The sequence below is a fragment of the Octopus bimaculoides genome, chromosome 9, assembly GCF_001194135.2.
Source record: "Octopus bimaculoides isolate UCB-OBI-ISO-001 chromosome 9, ASM119413v2, whole genome shotgun sequence".
NCBI classification, from domain to species: Eukaryota; Metazoa; Mollusca; class Cephalopoda; order Octopoda; family Octopodidae; genus Octopus; species Octopus bimaculoides.
This window is the reverse complement of record NC_068989.1, coordinates 25,090,598-25,100,966: the sequence shown is the minus strand read 5'-3', so window position 1 is coordinate 25,100,966 and position 10,369 is coordinate 25,090,598.

The following is a 10,369-nucleotide window of genomic DNA, read 5'->3' as shown; positions in this document are numbered from 1 at the left end:
AATGAAGAGAATATTATCTTCACAAAATATGCAAAAATGCAAAACAATTATTACACTAGCAAACAGGGAGTGCAATTACACAAAATGTTACCATAGAGATCCAGTCATTGCAAGCAAAATACTTGTTAAATAAAGTTTTCAATGGACGGGCTGCAACCAGCCAAAATGCTTGATTAAACACTTTCAATTTAGGGAGCTCCAACTTAGTACGTCTTCCTAGTAACGTGGCCATGATCATAATAATAATGATCATAATGATGATGATGATGATGATAATAATAATAATAATAATAATAATAATAATAATAATAATAATAATAATAATAATAATAATAATTGACGTTTAACATGTGAGAGCAATACAACACCGCTCCGAAATTTATCCAAAATTATCGGAAATAAAGACATCGCATGGAGACAAAAATAGCTGACAAAGGGTTGGACTATATCCGAGTAAGTAAGAAATTGCTCATTGAAATTTATTTCTATTATCCAAATGAAATGGTGTATTTTAACTGGATATCACCTCCACTGCTCGCACAGCACATGTAAACACGCTTGATACATTACGATCTATCAACACCAGACCATTTCCGGACCCAAACACCACGTACAAAAAAATTACAAATAAATCAAATAACAAGAATAGCAATCGGGAAGTGTGTACTTTAAACTTGTTACACAAAAAGTTCGAAAAATCACACGTGTAAAACAATTTAACAAAAGAAATTAACGAACCGGTTCCCTACGAAAAAGATGACCGTCAAAATAAAGGGCCGGACGTTGTTCCTCATGTCCCGCAAATAAAACCAAAAAGGTATAAATGGACACGTGAGGAATATATTTCAATCTTACACGCTTATTTTACAGCAGGGGTCTACCCAAAGATCGAAAACACAACAACATATACATATAAAATCTGGAAGAAGAATAATCTAAATAAACGCTTGGATACAGCAATGAACCCAAATAAACTAGCTAACATACAAAGATATATTCTCAAAGTACATCAGGAAATGTAGATAGTAGCCACAGAGCAATGCCAACTAATATAAACACTGAGATAGTAAAACACGAAGACAGACGTATCATTTCCAAGAAAAGCGAAGTAAACAAAAGACAACAAACCCAGACCGTAGGGATGAATAATAATGTAGAAAAAGCACCAATCCAGAACACCACAGACAAACATATGAATGAGAATGAAGCCGAAACAATTCTAAAACCTGGAAACAGTGAAGGGGAACCTAATGATTATGATAGTATAAAAATGAGCATAATCAAAGAATTGAAAACCACAGATTTCAGAATGGACCACAGATTATACAAACAAAAAGTCATACTACCTAACAAATATGAAGAAGAAGAAGAAGAAGAAGAAGAAGAAGAAGAAGAAGAAGAAGAAGAAGAAGAAGAAGAAGAAGAAGAAGAAGAAGAAGAAGAAGAAGAAGAAGAAGAAGAAGAAGAAGAAGAAGAAGAAGAAGAAGAAGAAGAAGAAGAAGAAGCAACGAACCATGATAAAATGATGGCAAAAAAGCCCCTTCGTGGCAAATACTGGACTAAAATAAATGCAAAAGAAATAGACAGACAAAAATCCTAGCAATGGTTGAGAAGCTCAGGACTCATAGTAGAGACTGAAGGATTTTCAATTGAAGCCCAAGACCAAAGCCTTCCTTCCCCCAAAAATTACCGAAAACATTTAATGAAACGAATCATAACAAGTAACTGCAGAATATGTGGAGCTGGACAAGAAACAATAAACCATATTATCTCAGGCTGCCCAGTCCTGGTTAAGACGGAATAAATTTTACAGACACGACAAAGTTGGGACTTACATACACTGGAAGCTATGCCAACACTATGCAATAACAACAGAAAAAGGATGGTATAAGTACACGCCAGAAAAGGTCATAGAAAACGAGAAAGCAACCATACTCTGGGATATGCCAATACACACAGATAGAGAAATTAAGGCAAATAGACCTGATATAGTTATCAAAGTTCATGAAGAAAAAAATGCTTTCTAATTGACGTATCAATACCAGCAGATGACAACGTTTCTCTAAAAGAAATGGAAAAACTTTCAAAATACAAAAACCTGGAAATAGGGGTAACTCGAATGTGGAATCTAAAACAGAAACAATTCCTATCATAGTAGGTGCCGTAGGTATGATAAAAACATATTCAGACAAATACATAACAAAAACACGAGGACTTACAAATATATATGACATACAGAAAATTGCACTACTGGGCACTGCACACATCCTACGCAAAACACTTTCAATACAGTAACCATAAGAGCATCACAGCAAACCACAGCACATACCCAAAGCACACAGAGCTGCGCTCGGTAGTGAAGTGAAAGCACGTTATAAAAATAAAACTACTGAATAATAATAATAATAATAATAATAATAATCATAATAACACGACCGGACTACAAAAGGTCACGTACTGGAATGAGGAGCCAAATTCAATACGAGAAATCAGCTACTGGTTCAGATTATCCAGACACACAGGAGCTGGAAGTACCCCACAACCGGAATGGCCAACCAGACGATCATACATGTTCCGTCATCAAACAACCAAAAGAAAAAGGATGAAAAATGGTTTAGGGAAGATAATAAAGAAATTCTTATGGCCTTCTACCATGCCATGTATTTCTCCACAAATAAATCTAATACTGTAGAAACCTAATTAAACTGGGGACAGAGACACCTTGAAGTAAGACTCTACGTAGACAGTAACCAACTGGCCATCGTCAGAAGAAACATTATGAAAAACAAATTACTAACCGAAGTAGAGGTTGACCAAATTAAACAAGCAGTAAGGGATAAAAGGAACGAAGTTGCAGGTAAAGAACATACCACAGAGGAAATAATTATAGACCAGCCCTGGGCTGATGAAAATGCAGTAATGTTTGAACGAGTTAATATAATTTATAAGCAAAGTGAAATACTCTCTGAAGCAACCATAAACACTAAGGTAGATGAAAATCAAATAGATGAAGAAAGTCACACAGAAACTGACCCAACAGAACTCCATGATCTAAAATTTCAAATCATGACTGAATGGCTGAAAATTAAAGAAACCAGAATGAATGAACACGATACCCTCTCAAAAATTCGCAATTCTAACCAAAACCTGAAAATAATTGATCAAATCCACCTTGCACTTAAGGATATAATTTCAGCTAACGATGTCGATATTACAGATCTCAACCATCTGTACAATGCCGCCGCAAAAATCTCAATGATTCTATGTGGTGAAAAGATTAGAAAACGACGACATTCCCGCAAAAATCCTTCCTTCTTCGCAAGAGCGTATTCAACACCAAATTAAGCTACTTAGGTCTGACATAGAATGCTTGAAAAACCTTAAGTTTAACAAAACCCGAAAATAAAAAATATATATATATGAAAACTATATTTGACATTGATACCACCATAGAAACCATCAAGCAAAAGGTATGTGTTAAAGCTGCCCGTATAGCAACGTATGAAAAGCACGTGAGATTCTTCAAAGACAACATGTTCAACAATAACCCAAAAAATGTTTACAGGAAGATAGGGAAGATACCTGTTACAGTAAAGTATGTCCCATCAAAAGAAATGCACGAATTTTGGAATAAAATTTGGGCAGAAGAAAAAACACACAAGGAAAAGGCCCCTTGGATTAATAGAATATCTGCAGACTTAGACTCCTAAGAGGAGCAAATTTGGGAGGGTGTTAAGGTAGGAGATATAAGATCTGCTCTCAGGATGTCAAGCAAATGGAAGTCTCCAGGAAAGGATAAAATTCCTAACTGGTTGAATGCCTTCCCAGAGAGCCATGAACTGCTAACAAAACGTTACAAACGTTTTGCAACATCCTAGTATGATTCCCTATTGGCTAGTTAATGGTTTAACATTCCTACTTCCAAAAAATAAAGAAACAAATGAACCAAAAAATTATCGACCCATAACCTGCTTAACAACAATGTATAAAACGCTAACATCTGTCCTGAGTGAATATACCTGTAAACGTGGATCTTATGGTTGTAAAGATCAGCTACTCAACAATATGATTGTCACAAGCGACACGAACATTTGTCAATAGCCTGGATAGACTATAAAAAAGCTTTTGATAGCCTAACACATAGCTGGATTAAGAAATGTCTGGATATGTATAAAATAGCTCCTGCTCTGCGAAACGTTTTGTCTGTAAGTATGAGATCATGGAGAACCACCCTGGCTTTGAACAGTGACAATGGATCTATAAATGATGGAGATGTAAAACTTTCATGTCGCATTTTCCAGGGTGACTCACTATCACCACTCCTCTTTTGTCTAGCCTTAATACCTCTCTCAAAATTGCTCAATGATTCACAGTATGGTTATAAAATATTTGATAAAAATATAAATTATCTCATTTACATGGATGATTTAAAGCTCTTTGCAAAAAATGACCAACAACACAAGGGCTTTACTAGCGATTGTTAAACAATTCAATGATGTCATCAGGATGTAATTTGGCCTCGATAAATGTGCAAAAGCTACTGTTATCAAAGTAAAATCGAAAGAAACATCTATCATTAACCTTGACCAGCGGAATGGCATAAAAGGGTTAGAACCAGAGTAGAGCAACAAATATATAGGGGTAATTGAAGGGGGCGGAATCAAACATGCAGCGATGAGGGAGAGGATCAGAAAAGAATGTTAACATAAGGTGAGAGAAATACTGAAGACAGAGATGAATGCAAGAAACAGGATCGAAGCAATCAATATTTTAGCCATACCAGTCGTGACTTACAGTTTCAATGTCATTAACTGGTCAATTACTGAAATATTTTATCTTGAGAGAAAAATGCGAAAACTGTTGACAATGCATAGAATGCACCACCTTAAGGCAGATATACAACTACTTTATCTACCAAGAAAAGAGGGATGCCGTGGACTTCTACAGCTGGCATTAACAATGAAGGTAGCCACAATTGGCCTAGACACCTACCTGAGGACTGGATGTTAAAACCTGTCTCAAAACATGAAAACAAGAAAGCATCATACTCAGTAACAAAACAGGCAGAGGAACATTTAAGTGAATTCCGAATACAACAAATTCCAGAATTAGACGTACTAGAAACAAGCGCAGAAAATGCTAAGCGCATGAAAACTTGTGCTAAGATATTCTGACTGATAAATGGCAAGAAAAAACTCTCAATGGCAAGTACCAAAAGGGAGCTAATAATGCCGATGTTGACACTAACCCTAACCCTAGCCCTAACCCTAACCCTAACCCTAACCCTAACCCTAACCCTAACCCTAACCCTTACCCATCAATGGCTAATGGCTTCTAGCTTAAAATCAGAAATAGAAGGGTTTATCATAGCAGCCCAAGATCAATGCCTACCTACAAAGAACTACCAGGCCAACATATTAACGAACGGCTTCTCCCCAATATGCTGTGTATGCCAACAGCAAAATGTGACCGTTGATCATGCTGTCTCCATGTGCAGTCTTCTTACGTCTACAGAGTATCTCAATAGGCATGATAGAACTGCACAATGTATTCACTGTGTAATTTACAAAAAAATATGTACTTGCACTATGATAAAAACTGGTGGGAACACAAACCAGATACCAGGAAAACCCCAAAATGGCTGTAATTCAAACGATAGTGCTCATGGGAACTAGAGGATCCTGAAAATGTACAGAAGATCCTGAAAAGGGAAATGTTACATCCAAATTTAGACTAATAGCGTGCATTCCGCTAATGTGGAAACTAAAGTCAGGTGCTTTGGCTGATGAACTGTATAGATATTTGGAAAATGTGGTCTGCTTCCTATTGAACAGAAAGGGTGCCGACAGAGGAGCCAGGGAACGAGGTATCAGCCCTTAATTGATAATCTAATTATCAGGAACTGCAAGAGATGACATACAAACCCGAGCATAGCATGGATTGACTATCGCAAAGCATACGATATGATACCACACACATGGATAATAATAACAACGCAAATGCATAGAGTAGCAGAAAATATGAGAAGCTTTATATGGAATAGCATGAAATGCAGGATAATTGACAGCAGGGAATCGAGTATTAGAAGAGATGAAAATCAAGAGAGGCGTCTTCCAGTGTTCCCACTGGTCGTCGTGCTAGGAATGATCCCCTTCAGTGAAATAATGCAGGTAACAAAACTGGGGTATGATCTGGGAAGATGTAAGGGAAAGCTGAGCCACTTGCTGAACCGACCTGAAGCTATTCACAAAAACTGAGGCAGAATTGGACAGCCTAGTCCAGTCTATGTAGAATTTCTCCAATGATATTAAGATAAATTTTGGACTCCCAAAATGTGTTACGATGGTGATGAGACGAGGAAACCTTGTCGAGACTGAAGGCTTATGGTTACCAACTGGTAAAATGATGAGGGCAATTCAACTTCAGTCCAGCTATAAATTCCTGGGAATACTTGAAGCAGATGGAATGAAACACCACGACATGAAGGCAAAAACAAAAAGAGAGTACCTGCGCGGAGTGAGAAAAATACTGACTTCAAATCTGAATGGCAGAAACATAATTTCGGCAATAAACTCGCTCGCAGTTCGGTATGGCGCTGGAATCCTGAAATGGACAGAGGAGGAGCTAAAGGAGATGGACAGGAAGTCAAGAAAGTTCCTAACGATGCACGGAGCCCATCATCAGCGTGCAGACACTGACTGCTTATACACGAAGAGAAGAAGGGGAGGAACATGACTGATAAGTGTTGAATACTGCGAGCATATCTAGCTCGAGAGCTTAATGAGATGCCAAGCCCAAAGTAAGGAAACCTTGCTAGTGACAGTTAGGAACGATAGATTTTTGAAAGCAGAGACAATAGGGGAACCAAAGGAAGAAGTACATAAAGGACATAAAGAATTACACAATCAATTCCTTGTAGCCACAACTCGCAGCACTATACTCGCAGCACTATACCTTGTAGCACTATACTCGCAGCGTAAGGCCAAGCTTTGGCCACGAATTGCTGGGGTGGTCAACCTTAGGAATATGAAAGTGTCTCCATTGTGCTGCATTTGTAAGAGAGTGAATGAAACCATTGCCCATATCACGAACGAATGCCCCAGACTTGCCCAAAACCACTACAAGTTGTGGCAACACGTTCGGGTAGCGAAAGTGCATTATTGGAAACTGCTCAAAAAGTGAGGGCTAGAGAGAGGCATGACGTGGTATGAGCAAAAACTGCAGAGAGTGGCAGATCGAAGACTAGCAAAATCCTTTGAGATTTCCCAATCCAAACAAATCAGGTGCTAGAGCATAACAGACCGGACCTAGTCGTGGTGAAGAATGTGCACCTCACATGCTATATTGTTGATGTTGGATGCACCTTTGACCTCCGAATAGTCAAGAAGGAAGGCGAAAATAGATAATGACAACCCTCTTAATTATGATATAACCCTGATATGGAAAATGAAGGTGAAGATAATACCAATTATTGTTGGGTCCTTGAGAACAGTATCAGAAGGTATCAAGGAGAATATAAAGGAATTTGGAATAGAGTACCCACTAGAACTGTTACAAAAGGTTTACCTTCTTGACACGGCCAGAATAATCAAAAAAATATTAGATAGCTGAAAAGAACGGATAGCATGGTACTGTAGGTTATAGGTAGCAAGCCCGCTACGTATGCAAGAATCCAGGAGTTCCAACAAAACCTGTGATAAATAGAAATAATAATAATAATATCAACAACAACAACAACAATGTCCTGATGTAGTACCAAGCAGTTGCTCTCATGTCTTTTGATCTTAACTAATTGGAAGTAGTATCATGTACATGTTTTGTCTTGGATTAAAAGATGGGCAACAGCAAATATTCTGCTCAATACCACAGATTTGCTTGTCAGCTATTTGACCTTAACCAGTTGAACATGTCGGTTAGTGGTTGATGATATGTGCATCTCTGATCACGTGCGGAAGTAGTGGAAGAGCATCATAGCCATGTGATGTGTTGAGAGGAATTATTCGGTATTTGAATAACCCACCTCAGGAAACATGAGTGTTTCGTTCAACATTCTTAAGCAACCCTTATTCGGGGACCTTTTGAGCGGGATGGGTTACTGAACCTGAAGAAAGTACTAATTGGGCTGCACGTATAAGGTCATGTGCTGTTTATCATGATATGGGATCACCATGTTACGTGGTTGTGACGCATGTGCCTGGCGTAACCTTATGAGACGGGTAGTCATGATGGGTATATTGGGTTACATACATTTGTACCCCAGTGTCACTTTCATGACATGCACTGCTCTCTCACTCAAGAAGAAGAAGAAGAAGAAGAAGAAGAAGAAGAAGAAGAAGAAGAAGAAGAAGAAGAAGAAGAAGAAGAAGAAGAAGAAGAAGAAGAAGAAGAAGAAGAATCCTATCTACTGAAGTCACAAATTTTGGCTAGAGGAATGGTCGTTTACATCGACCCTAGTGAATGACTGGTAGTTAATTAATTGACCTTGAATCAATGACAGGCAAATTCAACCTCGGCGAAATTTGAACTCAGAATATAAAGACGGACGAAGCGCCACTTAGAATTTTGCCTGGCGTCTTAACAATTCTGCCAGCTTACCACCTAAACGAGAAGAGGAACCCTTTCTAGTGAAATTTTGGTGGAGACGACTAGTCGATTACATCGACCTCAGCAGGTACTTAATCTATCGACACCGAAACGATGAAAGGCAATGTCGACCCCGGCAGAATTTGAACTGAGAACGTAAAGACAGACGAAATGAAGCTAAGCATTTTGTCCGGCATGCTAACGTTTCTGCTAGCTTTCTGTCTTAATAATAATAATAATAATAATAATAATAATAATAATAATAATAATAATAATAATAGCAAGAACAAAGAAGAAGAAGAAGAAGAAGAAGAAGAAGAAGAAGAAGAAGAAGAAGAAGAAGAAGAAGAAGAAGAAGAAGAAGAAGAAGAAGAAGAAGAAGAAGAAGAAGAAGAAGAAGAAGAATTTCTCACAGAACTAGGAATATTTTCAAACGTGTATTAAGAATGTATTAAGCAACGTACTTTGAGAAATTCAATACCGCACCATATCAGTTCCCATTCTTATTCTATAATTCCTTTGTATAGTCTCTCTCTCTTTTCTTATCTTCACTTTCTTCCCATGGTAATTTAAAATGTGTGCTTAAATGAGCAAGGCACTGTTTGAAAAGATAATAGTCAACAAGAGTAAATTATAAATTGAATAGACACTGTATGTAGCGAAACAATTAAGATAACTCAAATGTGAGTTGATACCGATAGTACCATGCGATGCTTCTTCCTGATAAGTACAACACAAACAATAAACAAACGCTGAATTTAAACATTGTAACATTAAAACAAAGAACATTTACCGTAAATAACTTAAAACAAATACCGTATTAGCGACAAACATTTCTTTTAAAACTATGCTTTTGAAACTTATCCCTAAATATTCAGTAGAACTAATCGACGTAACAAAAGACAACGAAAGACGATACGGTATGAAAGATAAATTAGAAACATCTTGAAAACCTATATTAGATAACTGAAAGCTTACCAGTTATTGGCATAATGGAAAGTAAACTTAACATGTAATGTTCAGGAAAGCACTTGGTTTGTTGTTCACAAGACTGTTTCGTTAAATTGCAAGGCGTATTGTACGATATAATGGCAAACATCTATAAAATGACAATCAAGAATTTTACCTTTTCTTTGTTTCAGACACTGGATTGCAGTTATGTTGGAACGCTGATTCGAGTAGTGTTTTGCTCAGAGAATTCGACCACGGTACATATTTTATAACTCTGGTGCATATTCTATGTCACTTTTGCCGAGCAACTAGATTACGGGGACGAAAACAAACCAAACAACAGCGGCTCTCAAGTTGTGTGGAAGAAGGAACACGTCGCACACACACAAACATAGATAGATAAAGCTTCAAATTTATACATACATACATACATACATACATACATACATACATACATACATACATACATACATACATATATACAGGCGTTCGGCGATCATACATACAGGCGATCAGCGACGAGTCGCATTTTTGGCGTGAGGGACTATTTATCGAGAATACGATGAATATTATCCCTGACATTGAAGCCACAAATATCAACCTTGCTAGATAACTGGCTAATCTCCGGCTACATCGACTGAAGAAGCCTTTTATTCAACACTGTAGTGATTTTCGCCTGAAATTTGAATCTACCACGCGACAAAATACTACAAACAGCATGGCTGGACATATGAACATCATCAACAGCAACAACAACAACAACAACAACATACCTACAGAACGAAAAGAGAACATCGCAAAAGGTAAACAAACTTTTTCTAATTGTAGTTACAGA